The sequence below is a fragment of the Nannospalax galili genome, unplaced genomic scaffold (genome assembly GCF_000622305.1).
Source record: "Nannospalax galili isolate Female #2095 unplaced genomic scaffold, S.galili_v1.0 scaffold648, whole genome shotgun sequence".
Classification (NCBI taxonomy): Eukaryota; Metazoa; Chordata; class Mammalia; order Rodentia; family Spalacidae; genus Nannospalax; species Nannospalax galili.
Genome location: NW_008360311.1, coordinates 279,727 through 298,975, shown reverse-complemented (window position 1 = coordinate 298,975; position 19,249 = coordinate 279,727). Strand labels below are relative to the sequence as shown.

The following is a 19,249-nucleotide window of genomic DNA, read 5'->3' as shown; positions in this document are numbered from 1 at the left end:
GGTGGATGGTCATCTTGGTTGGTTACCCATCCTAAAAGGAGAACCAGGTTATCAGCTTGCCTCAGGTCCAGGCTTGGCTGTCACTCTGTTTTGTTGCCTTTTGTGTTATCAGAAAGATCTTGGTGACAAATGACTCAGCACCATGGACCTCTGCAACTGTGCAGCCTAAGTGCCTTTTGGAAAGTAATTGGACATTCTTACCTAGGCCCTAAAATTTTGAACCCTGGACTAATGGAGAAACAGACTGGTTTTACTCTGGATTTTTTTCATACTGTCGTTTGGTTTTATTTTCCAAATCCCTGTCCTGGTAGAGGGACCTCATTTGTTTTGGTAAACAGGCAATATTTTAGTTATGCTTTTTGTCCTTAGGAAAACAGGGAGATAAAGGTCCTGGTTTTTTTTTAGCAAAAAAAAAAGCAAAAGTAAATGACAGAAATAAACTATGGCTGTAATGTTGGACTGTTTGGAATAAAGAGTTAATGGGATGGTGGTCTCAGGGTGAGGACTGTTTTTACCCCCACAGCCAGAGAAGCCACATCATATGGCTGAATTTAAAATGATGCAATGTTTAAAATGGAACAGACCCAGTTGGGCCCTGGGTGCTGCCATTCGAAGAGTTAAGTTACTATTATGCCACAAAGCTCCCAGGGAAGAAGGGAACCTGCAGGGACCGGGACCTGTGTGCCCTAGAGCCATGAAGGACTGAGGGGGAAAAGGGCTGAAAAGTGTAGCCAAGGAAGCAGAATGTAGGTCCAACTTTTTTTTTTTTTTCCTTGTTTGACCAGCCTTGGCACTGCCCTCTGGCTCTCCAGGGGAAAAGCTGCAGTTCTGCTCTTGCAACACAAGGAGCAGACTGGAGAATTTAGATCTGCGTCACAGAGCTGAGAGAGAGAGAGAGAGAGAGAGAGAGAGAGAGAGAGAGAGAGGAGAGATCTCCGTCGTCGATAGGTCTGCTAGCAACAGCCGTGCTGCTGGGAGGGGGGAGATCAAGAAACAAGTCATAGCAACACTGGGCACCAGGTTCTGCCAGCTCATTCACTTGCCAAGCATTCAGAAATCAGTCAGGGGACTAGAGGCCCTCTGAGTAGCCTAAGCTAAGATGTCACGCAAGGTGGCACGGGCAGTTCTCGTGGGGGAGGAAGGTAGGATGGGGGGTAGGGGTGGGTGCAAGAGGTTGTAGAGTGACAGTGGGAGGCTTAACCAGACTGGATTCTGGAACATTCTGAACTGCGGCACCTTATATCTGGATGGAGATTTGGGTCTGCACCGGAGACTATGGGTGGTCCGGCTTCAGGACTTGATGGCATAACCCACTTCTTCCCCCACGTATGTATTTGCTGGGATCAGGGGCAATATCTCTGGTATGTGGGTGCTCTGTTTTTCTCACCTTCTCTCTTGCTTTTTGCTGTTTTTTTCCTCTGAGGGAGGGGTTTTTTCCACTTTAATTTCTTCTCCCTTAGTATCAGCTGCTCAAGCCTGACCAACGTAGAGGAGAAAGGAGTAAATGATCCTCGGCTTCCCACCTGACCTCCCACCCTTTACACTCTTTTCTTTTGGTGGACAGACAGACTGGTTTTCCAGGTTGTTGGGTGTCAGTGTCCATCTGTACAGGTCTCTGGGGAAGGAGGGAAGTGAGAAGTGCTGAAAGGCAGACAAGAGAGACAGGTTTTCCAGACATTCCCTTATTGAAATATGTGGTTCTGGGAATCTGAATGTGGGCTGGGAGAAGTGGGGAGAAGCTGGTAGGTTGTCACTGCGTAGTTGGGAAAAGTGGGGGAATGGTGACGCAGTCACTGTTGCGTCTTCTTAGGAGCTCTGTGGGGACAGGTAGTAAGGTTCCTGGGGTCTGTGGGGCCAGCAGAGGGGTTAAGGATGAGTTTAAGCAGGAAGCTAGCATTTAGAGATTAAATGTCATCTTTTTGGCGTTGGAAAGTTGTTTACCTTGCACTCCCTGTGTCTCCATGTTGGCTCCCTTCCAGTTCACATGTGATGGCCTTCCCTGTACTGCTGCATCATTAACTAAGTGACTGAGCTGGCCTTCCATTGGCCAGGGGAGGGCTCTTACTTCAGACACTTCCTCTTATTGGTGGGAGGGCTGATGGCAGGTGAAAAGCTCTTTTTGATTGGCTGAGGGCAGGGTATCAAATCTGAATTTGCATTTCACTTGCTTAAAGGGAGGGGGAGAAGCCCAGCAGCTTCTAAAATCTCTTTAGGGGTGTGCGTAGGCGCATGTGTCTGCCTGTTTTCTGACCACCCGGTCTCAGTCTCTTCCTTTACCTTTTTAAATTTCAGGAACTGTAAGGATAGAAGAAATTAGGATGCCCCAAACTTTTTTTTTTTCCCTTTTTTTGAGGAAGGATGTTGAGTAGATGACTGCACAGAGGTTTGACCAAATTGGAAGAAAATATTTGTCCTCTAATTTGGTGTCAGAAAAAGGAATTTTCCAATTAGCCACACCTCAGTGTTGCAGCAAAATAATTCTTGGCTTCCCTGGAAACAGTCAGGCAAGGTAGGGCAGAGTTGCTGCTGCTGTTGCCACCACCCTGGGCTTCCTGCTGACTGGACTGCTCCCCAGAGACTGGATTTGCACCGTTGCCCTGGCCATCCAGAGGTTGTCAGTCCAGCCCTGAACTGAGCTCACTGTTGGAAGGACCTGCCTTTTGGAAGCTGCTGCTCTCTGGTGCTTGGAAAGGTGAGGATGGGGACTGACCTTAAGACATTGCTCTGAAACTGCCTATTTGGTAAAATTTCCTGAAAAGTCAGTGGGCGACTAGAGGTCTGAAGGAGTGCTATTAGAATGGTTTGTCAGTCTGGGGAACCAGGAGATGGAGAGTAAAACTGGGGCAGCAGCAGTTGTCTTCTGATGGGAGATGAAGCTAGAAAATCAGGGTCCTAGCGCCTCCTTGTAGGGGTTTCAGATTTGTGAGAGGGGGTTTCCTGGGCCCTGAAACCATGCACAGTGGCCCTGCCAGTGATTGCGTATCAAGAGCTAGAGCGCAGTGCGCCCTGGGTCTCTGGCCTGGGACAAGCACCGCCCTCCTTGTTACATAACTCAGGGCGGCGTATGCCTTCTCAAGGCTTCCTTGCAAGCCTACCTCCCCACTCCTCAGAGCCCACAGCTGAGGGTCTGCTGGATAGCAGTGGAAGGTTCTTTCCATAAGAGCACTAGCCCTTGTGCACAAATGACAAATTTGAGAACAGAGATGGGCTGCTGTCTCATCTGAGGGCATGGGCCCCAGAACGTCCTTCTGAATGCCCTATGTGTCACCTATGGTCCCTGGGATCTGGAAGTGAGTGTAGCACCCTTCTTTTCCTCCTACTCTGTCTGGTTTTGGGGAAGGAATTTCCAAAGGAGAAGATTTGACAATATGAGTACAAGGGAAGGTGTGGGGGCCTGTTGGAAGGGTATTGGCAGCTCCCTTCCTTTTTTCTAACTCTTCTTTCTCTGACTGGAATCCTTTCTGGATTCCTTTAATCGTCTTTTTTTTTTTAAGGTGTCTCTGCTGGTCTCCCACATGGTGACTGGTAGGATTGGTTTTCCCAGTCCTGCTGTGCCAGTTCTGCAGAGTGGGTGGTGATGAGGTGGGATGGGGAGGAGGGAGGTTACTATGGGGGCTACAGGTACAGCACAGGCAGACTCAGTAGTAACTGCCACAGTAAAGGTGACCCCAGTGGCAGAACCACCTGGGTCACAACACTGGGTCAGGGGGAGGGTCTAAGAGGAAGCTTTCTGGGTCAGGGTTTGCCAGCCTGGGTCCCAAGCTTTGACAGAGTGTGGGCACCTGGCTTCTCTGCCCTAGTCGGTGTAGCTCAGAGATGTTCAGGGAAGAGCAGAGTGTTGGAGGAGAATTCACGCAGACACATCAGCTCCTCTCAGACGAGGCAGACCTATGGTTTGTGTTCCTCAAATAGGCTCTGTCCCTGGCAGCCTCCCCATGGAGACGAGTGAGATCCATGTTGGTCTGCAGCATTTGGTCCGATGGCCCTGCCTTTCCTCCACGCCCCCTGTCGGGGCCACAATTCCAGCCACCATTCTCCATTGAGGCTGCCTGCTGCCCAGCCCTTCCCAAGGCCCTTCTGCGTACAGCGGCCATCTTGTCTCTCCTGCTCAGAGAGTTAAAATGGTTTCCCATCGTTGTAAGGCTGAAATCCCTCCTCTTCAGTAGGGTGCTCAGGCATATAGTAAATAGCCCTAGCACTCCCAGGCAATCTGCCTCTCTTAGTTTCCCTATGTAGACCTTTATACTCCATCTACTCCAGCAAAACCAGGGCACTCACGTTGCCCCCCACCCCCACCCATATTCAGCACTGGTGTTTTCCATGCCCGCTTTCCACCTGTTGCAGCCACACTGTCTCCATGGACCTCTCCTGAGCACCCTGCAAGAAGTAGTCCCTGTAACCACTGTTTCAGGCAAGCCCTGTTCGGCATCTCCTCTCTTTCACGTTTTTTTTTATTGTTTATTTTTATGTAGTTACTTGTGTCCTCTACCAGAGTTTATGCTCCGAGAGGAAGCCCAGGGAAGAAGGAGGAAGCCATCTCTACTCAGAGGTTCTGTTGCAGGATGCCATGTTAGGCAATTCTTGAGCAGTTACTTGTTTATTTTTCACCATAACCCTTCGAGGAGAGTCCTGTGGCTGACAAGAACTGTGGTCTTCCGTACCTTTTTCCTGTATGAATCCTTGGTGTTTGCAAGATGCCTGTTAGAAGGTGGCTCTCAAATGTGACTATTTAAGGACTGTTCTAAGTCTCTAACACTGTGTTATGTCTGGATCACTTGGCTGGTCCAAGCCTACTTTATAACTAACATTCTCCTTTTTCTTCATGGCCAGGTTCAGTCAAGATGATTTTTGTAGATGAAATGGATTAACAAACCTCTGTTGTCCTGTCTACCTTCCTCCTGGAAGACCAGGCAGAGGCAGATAGATAGGAGTGCCTTCAGAAGAGGGGGAGCCCCAGGCATTAAGGCAGGTGCAGACACTGAACTGGTCACTTACCTAGGTCTCTACCCTAATCCTGTCTCTTCTCAAGTTGGGTGGTTTTAGACAGGCCATTCTGTTTCTTACATAAGTGACTTTAGTCTTTGAAGTTGAGCCCCAGCATCTTGCTCTTACAGGAATGCCCACTGCATTGTCAGGCATGTGGGTTCCCTGCAGGTTTGGCTGTTCCATTGCCTGAGATTTATTGGGGATGTAAAATGAGAGAATATCAGGTGACTAGAGAATTAGGGGGAAGGGAGCTGTATGCCCTTGTGTCACTACAGGGGCAGGGAGGTATATCCCAGCGGTTCAGGCCTCAAGCTCCCAAGGTAGTACTGTGCCCCAAGGCGTGACTACCCTTTAGCTTCTGTAGCAGGAATGTACCATAGGCTCTGAACTGTGAGGACTGGTGTAGCAGAGTGGGGATTAGGCAGAGAGCTTTCCTGGGAGCCTTTTGATGCTAGTTTTTTTTCTCTTCTTGCTGAACCTCAGCAGTGGCTGCTTGCTTGCTTGACTCCCATGGGAGGGGATCTGGGCACCTTGATGCCCCTTGTCGTCAGTACCAGGACTGTGGAGCGGAGTATGACGACAGCCGGTGAGTCCTCTGTTGATGGCAGTGGGGGCCCTGGTGACGGCTGCTTTGTTGGTTTTTTTCCTCTTTGGAAGATGACTCAGTGTATCGAGAGCCGGGAGATGGAGCTCTCAGCCGAGTGGCCAGAATGTTCTGTCAACAAAAAAGCAGCAAAAACAGCTCATTGGGGCTCTGGGCTAATCCCCAGCCTTGGGCCGCTTTTTAGGGAGGACTGGGCAGTGAGAAGACCACTTCTGGGCTTTAAGGTGGGGGCGATACCAGGTACCTCACCAGGACTCTGGAACCCTTGGATTTTAGAGTCAGAAAAGGAAAGATAGCTGAATATGTTACTTAGTGAGCTTAGAAAACAGGGCCATTTCTCTCTTTTTGCTTTCTTTCCTTCCTTCCTTCTTTTTATTTTTCTTTCTTTTTCTGCCCTTCTCATTAGTCCCAAATGACAGACATTTCCGGAGCCAGAATCCCCTTTAGGATTTCTCACTGGGGCTCTGTCTATTATGGGCTTGGTGGTCAGTGTTGAGGATAGAGGGTGACTCCTGTCTTCTCAAGGATGGGCAGGGAGAACCTCCATGACAGTGACATTGTAGGTACTCCATGATGATACCTGAGGACCCTTCATGTTCTGAGCTCCATGGGAGGATGGTGGTTCACCTCACTTGCCTGACGTGAAGGCAACTCTCCTGAGTGTGTCAGACTCCCCTTTGTGGCTCCACACCAGAGCTCACTTTCTTCCTTCATCTTCCTCGTTTCTTTCTGAGACAAAACAAAGGACCTTGAGCTAGCTAATGTACCCTCCCTCTCTTGTTCCCTCTCCCCCTCCCTCCCTCCCTCTCTTCCTTTCATTGGTACATCATCATGGCAGCTCAGGGTTCTAGACTTTTCCTGAGGCATTGTGCTAGAGGCATGTGATCCCACCACCCCCACCCCACCCCACTGCATCTGCCATGCCTTCCGGAAACAAGGGATAAAATATGCCTCCATTGCAACTCTATCTTGGCCAAACCGTTACCTTTTTCTCTCCTTGTCTATTCTTGGCACAGTCTGGGGTGAGGAACAGAAAACTTACGTTTGAAGGTGAGGGACATCCTGGCCTTAAGCTCCATCCCTCCTTTTTCCATGTGCCATTTTAAGTCTCCTGCTTTCCAGCCCCTGATACTAGCATTGATATGTACCCCCAGAGTACCTCCTTTGTCTAAGAGCCCTCTAAAATGATTCACTTGGGAGATCGGGAGGTATGGTTTTGGGCTTGGGGACCAAGCAAGAGGAGCGGGAGATACAATTGAGGTCATAGGGTGGGCATGGGAGATACAATTGAGGTACAGGGTGGGCATGGGGACCAAGCTGTCTTCACCTCTACAGTGTAAATGTATCCACAGCCTCTTGCCTTTGTGTCTGAGTAAAGAGCAACTTGACTGAAAAGGCTGCATGTGGATGGGGCTTGGGACCTTTGGGGTCATACTTCTTGGTTCTAAGCTATGCACTTGATGAGAATCTGGCTGCCATGCTTCAGAGAGCTCTGTTGTCTTGGAGGTTCATTTTTTCAAAGGTTGATAGACAAGTACTCCTTTTTATTTCTTATGTATTTATTTATTTATTTATTTGTTTATTTATTTTTTGTCTTTTTGAGTCAGGGCCTCCCAATAGCCCCAGTTGGGGCTGAGACCTGGCTGGCCTGGACCTCACAGAGATCCACCTACCTCTGCTTCCCAAATACTGGGATTAAAGGCGTGTGCCACTATACCCAACAGGTACTCTTGAATCAATGCTATACACAAAGGTACTGGCCCTTCTCTACATTGCTCTGCCCAGTGTTAGTCTGTCACAGCTGAAGTCTGTTGTCCCAGAGGGCACATATGAGCTCCAACTGGGATTCTAGTTTGGGGTCCTTTGCAAGTCATTGCTTGATTAGTTTTGTGAGCTGACCTGCCTTCCTTTATTTTCCCCACAGAGAGCTTGACAGAGTATAGCCCAGTTTATGAGTAGGTGACAATCTCTTGGCAGCTCATACTCAGCTGAGGATGATGCCTGTGTACCCATGAAGCCATACTCTGGGGTAAGTGTTCATTTGCATTCGTGTATGTTCTCTTCTGCCTTTGAACATCTAAAGTGAATAGGTGTTTTGTCCTCGATTTCTGTTGCCTTCTCTCCTCTCCTCTTATGTGCCCCCACTTTGTCCTTCAGAAGGAGAGGCTGGAATTCAAGTGTTCAACCAGCACACGACCCCTGACCACTCAGAGAAGCCAGTTTTCCCTAAAATGGAGACAGCTGCTGTGTCCTCAGTGAGAAGCACTAATAGCTGCACAAAGGACCCTACTGCCCTCACTGCCCCAAGCTTAAAGCTGAGGCTCCCAGCTGGCTGGCTATACAAGGATGGTCCTTGCCAGCACGTAGCGTGGATCTGCCAAGTTCTGACTCCAAATCTCTAGGCTGGTAGGAACCTCGACTATATATAGCCTTGTGCTAAGCAATTCTTATCAGACGTGTCTACCCTCCCCTGTGGGAGAGTGCTTTCATCAGAACTGGAACGTGGAGAATGAGGTATCTCCAAGGGCTGGAAGGTGTGTGTCCATGTCGGGTTTGGATCTGCCGTGCTTACTCTCCTTCCCCGTTTCAGATGCTGATTAATTCAAAGGTCATGCTGGATGAGGTTGCCGAGGTGGGACGAGGGCCAGGAGGATGTTGGGCTTAAAGAAGGAGAAACTTGTGGCATGTGATGTGGCCAAAGGTGGCTATGCAGTGCCTCAGATACCAGCCTCCAGTTTCCTGCTTGACTTGCTCTGCCCAAGGATATCTTTTGACCTCTCTTCACTCAGTTGAACCTTTTGCTCTCTGTGCTTTGCTAAGCCCCTTTCTCTTCTTGTTTTGATTTGTTTTTAGGATGAATAAGGGCATTCTCAGCTACTGGTCTACGAGCCTTATCTGCTCTTTGCCCTCAACCCCATTCAGCAAAGCAGAGAGGGGCAGCTCCTCTGGGGAGAAAGGTGGGTAGTGAATGACTCCATGGTGCTGGGTGGTGGTTGCAGGGTAGCTTGGATAGCCTCTTCCTTCTTGTAGGTACTGTTGAGCCACCAGTCTGTGTGGTTCCATGAGCACAGGTGCAACCTGATGTGACTTGAACCCAGTCTTGTCACTGAATTGTCATAAGGTTGCTGGTTAGAAATCAGAAGCAGCAAAGGAAATAGAACTGGGCCTGCCTCCCAGGTAGGTAGAGTGTGGCTGCTCCCCAGCTTTTCCCATCCTCCTTCCCTCAAACTTCATCATTCAGAATCTCCAACAATTTCTCATTTCTTTCCATTCTCCCACTCCTAGCTTCTCTGTGAATGGGGTGAGTAACTCGCAAAACACTGGCAGAAAGACAGCTAGCTCAACTGACCACGCTGCAAGATATATGGGAGATAGCTGGGCAGTGCTGTGGACAGGGTGTGGCAGTAGCAGGGCAGCTGGGCTTCCTACAGTCAGGGAAAGGAAACTTCTTGGCCACTGACATCTATCATGAGATTATTGTAGATGCAGTCTCCTTTCCCACCCCTGAGTTCTTGGGAACTTCCCAGGGCTTGAGCATGCTCTTTCCTGTGCAGTCAGAATGGGTATGTTTAACTCTGGACACACTGAGCCTTAGACTGCTTAGTGGCTTAGGGGCTTAGACTAGGTCTGAGGTCTGGAGTTTAGACTGGACTGAACAGTATGCTTCTGGGTCTTTCCTCCTTGAGATTTTCCTTTGAGTGAATCATTTTCTTCTCGGGAGGTATGGTTTTGTTGTCCAAGTTTGTCTCTCCATTGTTGTCCTAGTTTGTCCATTGCTGTAACAAAATACTCTGATCAAGTACCAACTTGGGGAGGAAAGGGTTTATTCAGCTTACATCTCCCAGGTCACAGTTCATCAGGGAGCCCAAGGTGGGAACTCAGGGCAGGAACCTGGAGGCAGGAGCTGAAGGACAGGCCATGGAGGAACATTGCTTACTGGCTTGCTCCCCCAGCCCCTGCTCAGCCTGCTTTCTTATGCAACACAGGCCCACCTGCCCAGGGGTGGAACCACCCACAGTGGGCTGGGCCCTCCCACATTACTCAACAATCAAGAAGATGCCCCACAGACATGGCCACAGGCCAGTCCAATGGAGGCAATGCCCCAGTTGAGGCTCCCTCAACCCAGGTGTGTCAGGTTGACACTAAAACTATTCAGCACAATTGGCTTCAGAGCATCTCCAGGCAATTGACATAGAAATGCTTTTCCTTAACCTTACAACAATAGCAATGGCAATATAGTGATGCTGTCCCTCAGAACTGGAAAGACTGTCCCATTGTAGACACAATTCCGAAAGCAGATGGCAGGTACTTGCCATGGTGTCCAGAAGTCCCTGTTCATCATCGCTGTGTTTTTCTTGGTTAGTAGGGCCAGTGGGAGGTAACCAACAACAGAATGTCTGGGATCCAAAGAGAGAAGGAATGCTCCTTGGTAATTCTACTAGGCACCTGTGGGATCCCATCTCCAGCCATCCCAAGGCAACAGCTCTGCTCACATCTTGTAAATGTGTTTCCCCTTCCGTGCCTCCTCCCACTGCTGTTTGTGAAGACTGATGAATCCCACTTCACATGTTTAATCTCTCTCCCTCCTTTGAGACCAACCTCTGAGCTGAGTTTGAACAGCTTGAGATCCTTGCCAAGTGAGGGCAGTTTCCTTTGTGGAGCTCAACAAGTTCAACCACTGCCTTAGTAATATGTGAGGGACAGCTGGGAGTAGAGAGGCTGGAGTTCAAATAAAGAAGAGAATTTAGTCAACTCGGATGCAGCCGAGAGGTGGAAAGGAGTAAGCCCAGTTCTTCAAGATGGGCCCCACTGGAGGGTTGGAGCCAGATATGCTGCTGGCCAGGTTTGGGCACCTCAGCTTCTGTGTTCAGCACATTCCTGGACCTCACTGATGGCTTCTGCTCCCATGTACAGCCCTGCTCTTGCTTGGCTGGGAAAGTAGGTGGAGAGCAAAGGGGAAATTTGTTCCTTGTCAGTGTCTCTGAATGAGACACGTATATCCCCTGCTCATTTTCTTTTTTTCTGACCCTTACCTAATGGTTTGCCCCAAGTTACCAGCCTGGCTTCTGCTGTGTGACAAGCATCATTGCGTGTTGCCAGCTGGGCAAGTAGGATAATCGGTGTTCCTGAGAGGGGCCCAGGCATGCCTGGTACTTTTTCCTTGACCTCTGGGAGGCAGGAGGAGCCTTTCCATCAGGGATCTAGCAAAGGTTAACAGCTGCGGCACTGAAGCTGAGATGCTGTGGCTGGCTAGAGCAGCATACAAGGTGCCCTGCTCAGGTCCCTGATTAGTTGACACCATCTCCATTCCACTGCATCCTGTTCTTATTGGGGCTGTGAATTGTTGAATGCACATCTTGGCTCTGTCCTATGGGTTGGGTGTTTCTAAGGCTTCAGCTTTAGAAGAGGATGTGAACTCCCATAGGTCACTTTTTTGCATGTGTGCACAGCCTGCCTCTGGGATAAGTAAGAGATACTGCCCTTTCTATCAGCCTGCTGCCTATCCATGAAAGGTCCTCCTTTTCCTTCTCTTCTGAGACTCATAGTGGTCATGAGAGAAGAATACACTGGATTTGGTTCCTTCTGGCTCTTAGCATGGGAAATGTTTATGGGTGATAAGGGAGAGAACACTCTTGGAGCCCCATTCAGTGCAGAACCTGATGCTGTAGACTCAAGCCCTGTGTGGGTGGAGTGCCAGATGGGATGGAGGGAGCTATACAAGGCCATGGTTGGGTGTGGTTGAATCATAGGTCAGATCATAGACCCACCTTGACAAGACTTTGTGCCCTCTCTGTGGCCTCCATGGAGAGTACACATCTATCTAAATGCCTAGATTTCAGACATGGTGGGGCCAGGATGAGTCTATAATGAGGCATGGAGTTCTAAGATGGTGTTAGAGTTTTTGGTCTTCGTATGCCATCCAGGGAAAATATGAAACTGGTTTTTATGAAAACCCTCTCTACTTGATTTCATCCTCAGAACATCCAGGTGACACAAATATTGTTTTCCTTTTATTGTTAGTGAAAGTGTAATTATTAAATGACTTAATCAAGCTACACTGTTGATGAGGTTGTTGAGATTTGATTCAGCGCTTCTGATTCCAAAGCCCTTGCTTTCTCTTCATCCTCGGACTAAAGTCAGACATTTTTGTGAACTAACACCCTTTGAGAAGTGATGTAGACCAGAGTGAAAGCAGACTATGACACAGGAAGGCTCTGCACATTCTTTTTCAGGGAGGTGAAGCTGTGGCAGATGTTCTGTGGATAGGTGGACTCAGGTTCTCGCCTTCTAGATGCTAAGGTCTGTACTACGTACTGGGGATTCAAAGTCCCTACATGACGTTTCTCCTCACCCTGTGGGGGTTAGATTGTTAATAATAAAGCAGTTTAAAACATGCGTAATAGCCATAGATGGCATTGTGCGGGGTGGAAGATGACAGTACCACTCAGTGAAAGTGGTGACTAATGCCTATCATGATGGCCCTTGGGAGGCTGAAGCAGGAGGACTGTAAGTTTCAGGGTAGCCTCGGTTATATAGTAAGACCATGTTTCCAAAAACAGGGAGCAGGGAGGAAGAGAGAAAAGAGGGAAGAAAGTAGTTGGAGAGAAGGGGTTCCAGAAGATGACCCCGTTCTAAAGGGCTTCAGTCTCCTGGGAAGCCATATTGATTGAACTATCTTCTAAAAGCTTGGGATTGAGTGGATACTAACTCATTTTTAAATCTTATGCACTAGGGAAATCCTTGAAAGTTCTCTGTGGCTCACAGAAGCATGTAGGTTAGGAATCAAAGTCGGGGGAAAAGTCAAATGCTGGGCCATCAGCTTAATGTTATTTTCATTTGCATGGCTGCTCTTGGCTTTCTGTCTCCCACCATCAACGCTAATCATATATTAGCTGACTCTGCACCTCAGTCTAGTCACTATTCTTCTCTTGTCCATGCAGCACAGGAAGCATTCAGGTCAGGTCTTTGCCAAGTCACTGACTAAATATGTGCTTGTAGGAGGTTAACTTGTAGCCCAGCCTCTGCTGGGACCATGATCACTGTAGGGAATGGACAAGGTCCCAGTGGGAAGATGCCACCTGGTGTCAAATGCTGTGTGTACTTTATGCTCTGTGAGGTGGAAGCAGGTCATTGGTGCTGAGACACAAGGGCCTGAGCTCCACGTGTATAACTCTAGGACTCAGAACTTACTTATTTGAAAGAAGAAATGGCTGAGCCCAAGGTGAATCAGGCTATTTGATTCCTTCATTGTCCTGATACTGACACTTGGACCTACCTAGATTGCAGGAGTTGCCTGTGACTGAAGGTCTCTGTGGATGCCTGGGGATGAAGTAGTGTATGTGATTGGGATTTGGGGAGAGGAGAGCGGGTCAGGGAAAGTGGGTTTATGCTGTTTTCTTTTCACACTTATGGTCCTGTTTCCTTGTCTAAGAAATGGCTTCTGAGTGAGGATCCTTTTGGAGGTTCCAACTCATTTTAACCCTAAGCCTGCCCTGGATGTTTGTGGAGTTTTTGCTCAGCTAGAAACTCAGGGCCAGGAAAATGAGCCCAGGTGGCTAAGAGAGAAGGGAGGGTATTAAAGGCCTAAGAACAGCCTAGTCCTGTTCCAAAGAAGTACCCTAGTGCTGGTGTGAAGGAGGATGGATGACATGGATGAGAGTTGGGGTAGATAGTAGGAATGGGTTTTTGGATGGGTGACAGGGATGGGAAATAAGGGACATTCTTAGCAAAAGTGGTCAGTGAGGACCAATCAAGTGACAAGACATAACACTGTTCCCTCTGAGAGGCAGGTGGGAGATAGGTATCTGGGAGCTGCTGTGGAGCTGGCTTGAGAGACACTGTATGTTCTAGGAAGGTTTTCTGTGCCAAGAGGACTTACTTTGTGTTTAGTCTTCTTTCCTTATGTGATGGTTAAGATCTTCTACCAAAACTGAATTTAAGAAGAAGATGGTGAAAGAAAAGAAAAACAAAGACAAAATGAAAAGGTCTAGTGGGTTCCATTTCCATGCTGGCTTTTTAATCTTGAGTCTGTCTAAAAAAGGGCTAAACTAAAGCACATGGAGGAGAGTACAGACTGGGGCTAGGTGTGATTGGGAATCTAGATTATCTGTAGTGTGACAGTCATTCTCAAAGGCTCCCTGGGTAGGAGTCCCCTGGGCCGAAGACCATGCAGAACAGACTGCTGAACAGGATAAGGAGCTTTAAAGTTTCTGTATACTCACATCTCTTGACAGTGGTTGGTTCAGTGGGTCCTTGCACAACCCCAAGCAGAAAGGTGGCATTGGACTTATCATGATAGAACTGAGACAGGCAGGGCCCGCTCAAGACCCAGCTGCTTCTTCTAGCTTTGGGTCTTCCTCTCAGGTCCCCTGCTCCCAACTAGAGTTGGGTATTGGGGTCCTAGGTAATGTTCTGGATCTAAGACCTTCGTTTCCTTCTTTGCACATTGGAGAAAAGGAAGGCTCAGAATGTCTGCAGTCTTCTGTCCTCTGTTTCTCTATTTGGAGCTCTTGTGAGAGCTGGCTTATACTTCTTGATTAGGTTGCCAAACATTCCCTCTGTTCCGGAGAGGCTTCTACATGTAGAAGGTTCTGGAATATGTGCTACCTCAAGCCATTTTGATAATTCCATAGAGCTCTTTGTGTGGTCTAGGCATGTTTCTATTGTGTGTGTGTGTGTGTGTCAGAGAGAGGAAGTCTCATTGTGCTGTCTTTGAGGTTTTTTTCTAGCAAGTTTGTGAGGGATGCCCGGAGCTCTTCCCCAGCATGTGTGTTGTGTTTGTGTTACCTATTTGTTGACCTGTTTGTTGGCTAATATACATCACTCACTAGAAACACTGCATCATCTCAGAACTCTTATCAATGTGGAAGAATAGCCCTCACCCATGCAGGGAAAGCAGGTGACAGGACTTATGTGGCCCAGACTTCCTTGAATTCTGAGCTCAATCCCCTTTCTTTTAAGGGGTGCTGAAGATGAGTTATTGGACTGTGTGACTTCTTGGTTATTCAGCCTCAGAGTGACCTTCATTTGACTAGATGCAGGACTTGGATGAGGGCCTGGGGAATTATTTGTGTTTATTCATCATGGACTTGGTCATGAAGGGTTAGGTTTTCTCTGGGAGTAGTCCCTTCAGAGCACTTGAGGTTGGACAGGAGCAGTATACATATGTGTCTATGAGCATTATGTTCCCTGAATGGACTGTGTCAGTGGATGGGATGGCACAGCAGAGTACTTTTGACAGAGAATATCTTCAGTAGCCTTGTATGAAGCTGTTGTGTATTAGATCTGATTCTTTCTGGTTACCTGGAAGATGGAAAGAGAATGGACCCAACTTGTAGCAGGGAAGGTAAATCAGGTGGATGTCTTGGAGAGCCTGTGTATAGCCTTTGTTGAATTTCCAAGGAAGGATAGAGCCTCCTGAGGAGAGGACTCTCGGGTACGCTTGTCAGGTCTGCCTAGTTTTGAGGCTGTGGAACTTTGAGACCATCCCTAGAGCATGTGTGGTCAAGGTACAATGGTACAGAGTGGTTCCTTGACTCTACCCTTCATCATCCCTGGCTGCCTTTGAGTAGCCCTACCTAAGTTGGCAAGGAATATGTGGACATAGAACCTGGGACTATAACCCATTTCCCTTTGTAGAGAGATTTCTGTCACTGAGCCTATGGGTGCTGTTTTTATTCTCATATAAAAAAGTAGAGAAAGTATACTATTGCCCCGTATCTCTTTCAGGCAAAATCTGCTCTAATCCTGTATTTGTACCATCACCACCACCTACCCTAGGCCATACTTTCTGGCCAAGGGGATACTTGACAGGCATCGTGGATAACTCATATCCTCGTATGAATTTTAAACTATCCCTGGATTTCTTATAACAGCTCATTAATGCAAATGCTGTGTAAAAAGTTGTTATAAGAATTGTTGTTATAAGAATTGTCCCCTAAAGCCTGTGCATGTAAGATAAAGATGCAGTTCATGTTTATATATACATATAGATGGACCGAAGTTGGCAAGCAGGGTTACAGAATCCATGGATATGGAAAGCTAGTGACATTTGCTACCTTCCTGGAGTACAAGCCTTGTATCACTGAATTTGTGATTATGATTTGGAGTGTAAACAAACTGCTCACTGCTGGGATCCCTCTTGTCTCCAGGGGTCCAGGAAAGCTGCCTACTGCCCCCTACAGGATATCCTGGCAGGGACAAGTTTGCCCCAGTGTGTATCTTACTTGGAGTGGGAATTGTTTAGAAAGTATGCAAAACCTAAACCTGATTTGCTGTTAATTCTTTTCAGTTCAAACCCTAATGGCCTTGGAAATCTGAGATGACATGTCACTCTGCTTTACATTCTGCTACATGAGAAACACCAGAGAGGAAAGGGACACTGGCTTCTGGCTATTTGCGACTCTCCAAAACAGGTCTGTTCAAAAAGGAATACATTTAATCTTTTGGGTCTAATAGACGTTAATTGTATTTTCTCTCCCTTTTTAAAAAAAAAAAAAAAACTACTCTCTCTTCTTCACCACCCCCCAGCTTTCCAGCCTCCAAAGAATTTAATCTGTTGTACAACAGACAATACAGTTACTAAACTTTGAAAACAAGGTGCAGCCTCCCCAACAAGGAGAAGGGCATGCCGGGTAACAGCCCCAGGGAACATGCTAGGCTTGAGATGGAGCTTGGAGAGCCCAGTTGGTTGGGTGCCTGGGTACCTGCCCTGCCCTGCCCTGCCCTGCCCTGCCCTGCCCTGCCCATGCACTAAACCATCCCTAGTGCAGAGGAGAAGGAGCCCAAGTGAAAGGAGATAGAGAAGAGTTTGCAAAGGGGAAGCTGTGCATGTTCCCCTCTGATCTGAGGGGAATGCACTAGACTATGAAATTTTCTTCTCTGACTCTTTTTCCCTCCCTTCTTCCCCCTTCCTCCTCCTTCCACCTCATCTTCCTTCTCACTGTTCTTGAGACTAGCAGACAAAAGCCCTGATAACAGAATAGGACTAGAATAGCAGTGTAGATACAGCTACCTCTGCCTGGCCCAGCCTTCCTTCCCAGCTGGGGAAGTGAAGCGACATATCACATCACAGGGCGTGCCCCAGTCTATGTGTTCTGCCAGGTATGTGTCCAGGTAGAACTGCCACTGGGAGGTCAGTGGGTCTACTCTGGCTTCCTGGTACCTACCTAGGAGGATAACCAACTCAAATGCCCTCCACTCTGAGTGCTCTGTTCTCCCTAGGGAGGAGTGATGCTTCTTGCAGAGAATCCTGGGGGACCCAGTAAGCAGGCACATGATCCTGTGAGTGCGGTACCTGGTGGGATGCTGTGTCTGTTGCTTGCTTCCTGGAAGCTGAAGGAGGGGGTGGGATCAGTCTGCCTGGAGGAGGTAGTCTGCCTTCTTCTCCTAAATAGCTGCTGTCTTCCCTTTTTAATCCTTCTTCACTGAGCCGGATAGTTTGAGAGTGCCCAGGGAATGGACTTCAATGGGTCTGGGGCCAGGAACTTTGCATCAGGCATTGTTTGTGAAAGAGACCACAGGCAGGCTTACCTTTCCTCTTTTGGCAAGCTGCAGCCTCCTTGAAAGTGGTTCAGAGCTGTGCCTGTCCTCCCTGTGAGTGTAAAGCCCTCTGCCAGGGCCAAGGGTATAGGGCACACTTGCCTTCACTCTGTCCCTCCTTCCCTTCTTCCTCCTGGGCCCATCTCATCCCAGGAACAGCAATAGTACAGTGCCCTGTCTAGCCCAGATGCGGCCCTCAGTGTCCTGTACTGAATTGTACTGAGTCTGGGAGCTTTTGAGACCCAAGACTTATTTAGTAGCACTGAGGGAGGGGACAGAAAACCTCTTTTAGGAGTACAGCTGCCCAGGAACATATCCCTCCATACCTCTGACCCAGGAAGGCCAGAAGAGTCAGTGCTGGCTCATGTAATCTTCAGAAGCCTGTGCTTCTCTCTGGGTTACCCAAGTAGGCATTTGAGGGGCCCACTGGGTCTGGAGGATATTATGCCCACTTTGGGAGTCCAGCTAGCTCCATCTTCCCCTCCACCCTGGGATCTTCAACACATACTCTTCATTTTATCACCCTTTCCTCTGATTCATTAACCACAACTTGTTGGCAGCACGCCCTACCTACCCTGACAGCTAAAGACAAAATGTCCTGGATGCTGGGACTGGGCTGCTGTTGAAAGTGACAGGAAACTGGGCAGCCTGTTCAGTTCACATACGCAATGGTCTGGGTTGTCTTGGGGGCAAGATGTTCCCTTTTCTTTTCAAAATACAAAAAAAGCCTTCCCTAGGTTCTCCCTTCCCCCAAGATGAACTGTAACTGGTGAGACCCAACACTAGCCTTAGAGGCAGGCAAGAAATGAACAGTGGGCTCTCCTTCTAGTACCCTCCCCTACTCTGGCTGGAGCTCTCATCATGCACATAGCCGTGACTCAGCACCCAGTTCTGGGTCAGGAGGGAGAAGCTGCTGCCCTGGCTGGAACCTTCCCACATTCTACACGTGAGCACATCAAGCAACACAAGCAGGGCCAGCAGAGTGAGGTCTCTGGGGCAAGTATTGCTATGTTCACCTTCCTACTGATTTTTCTCCCACATTATCTTTTGGGCTCTGTTTTTGCCCCAGGATAAGAGTCTAAAAAACATAGCATGATTTATAGACTCTGAAGTAAAAGTGGTCTTTGCAATCTTTGTTTTTAACCCAGTGGCCCATAAAGAGTGTTTAACCCTTAGCTGTGCTGTTTGGCCTGAATAGTTTTTTCTGTATATTGATTTTGTTTACCTCTAAACAAAATATGGCCTCCTCACATTACTGTACCTCTGCTGCATGCTATTGATGCCTCTGTTTCCTTCCCTCTTAAGCACTTGGCATATGTGTGCATGGTAACCAATTTATCCTAGGCCTTCTCTTGACAGATGAAGACACTGAGGCCATTCTGGACTGTGGCAGGCCCCTGCTTTCAGCATATGGGCAAGCATGCATTCTAATTCACCAGGGAATGACCTTGCCTCATCCCTCCGGTCCCTCTCTTGACAGAGGAATGTTCTCTGGTGGGAGGGTAGAACAGCCTCCAGAGAAAAAATGGGGACAGGAACAGATGGGGGCTGGAGAGTGTTGTCCCACACTTTCCCCTGCTCAGTGGCCTTTTCAGGACTGCTGAGTGAGGCTGAGCTGAGTGGTTTTTCTCTCCTAGGCAGCACCACTGAGTCCTTAAATGTAGCTAGTTAGCTTGAGACCATTTAGTTGAGGGATAGGGGTAACCCAGTGCAGCCCAGAGCTTTTATGAGCTGCCTTCTCAGATATCCAAGTGACTCTCAGGCTGGTGGCAGAGAGCTGGCACCTTCCAGCCCTTGTCAAATCACCCAGCTCTTCCCAGTTAGTGAGGAACCATCAACTTGTTTTGGGAAAGACTGCTCTGCTGATGGTAGGAATCCTGTGGGAGTGCTGAGGCCTGAGTGACCCTTTATCCAGTGGGATGAGGCAGGCAGAAGATTTCAATGCTAGGACTACTTTCTGTCTCTCTTCTCTCTCTCTCTTTTTTTTTTTTTTGACCACAGGAAGACAGAATTTTTAATATTATAATTGCTTTTGAAATTAGCAAATTAGAAGAAAGTCAAGGCTTAATCTTTGCTCAATTAAGTAACTCAAAAATCTTCAAATCAGAAAAGGGTTCC

The 19,249-nt window shown here is 48.1% G+C and overlaps 1 long non-coding RNA gene across 6 annotated transcripts in view; it reads left to right on the top strand.

The window, feature by feature from the left end:
* Positions 1 to 788: 788 nt before the first annotated feature.
* The window catches only part of LOC103727022, a 21,853-nt gene continuing 3,392 nt past the window's right edge, over positions 789 to 19,249 (top strand). Inside the window, exons 1-7 of one of the 6 annotated variants that reach the window (XR_003848037.1) lie at positions 789 to 1,326; positions 2,576 to 2,692; positions 5,470 to 5,572; positions 7,515 to 7,619; positions 8,444 to 8,547; positions 15,882 to 16,005; positions 16,814 to 16,873. This is a non-coding gene — a long non-coding RNA (uncharacterized LOC103727022). The other 5 variants (XR_003848039.1, XR_606927.3, XR_003848036.1 and 2 more) reach the window with 5 other exon arrangements.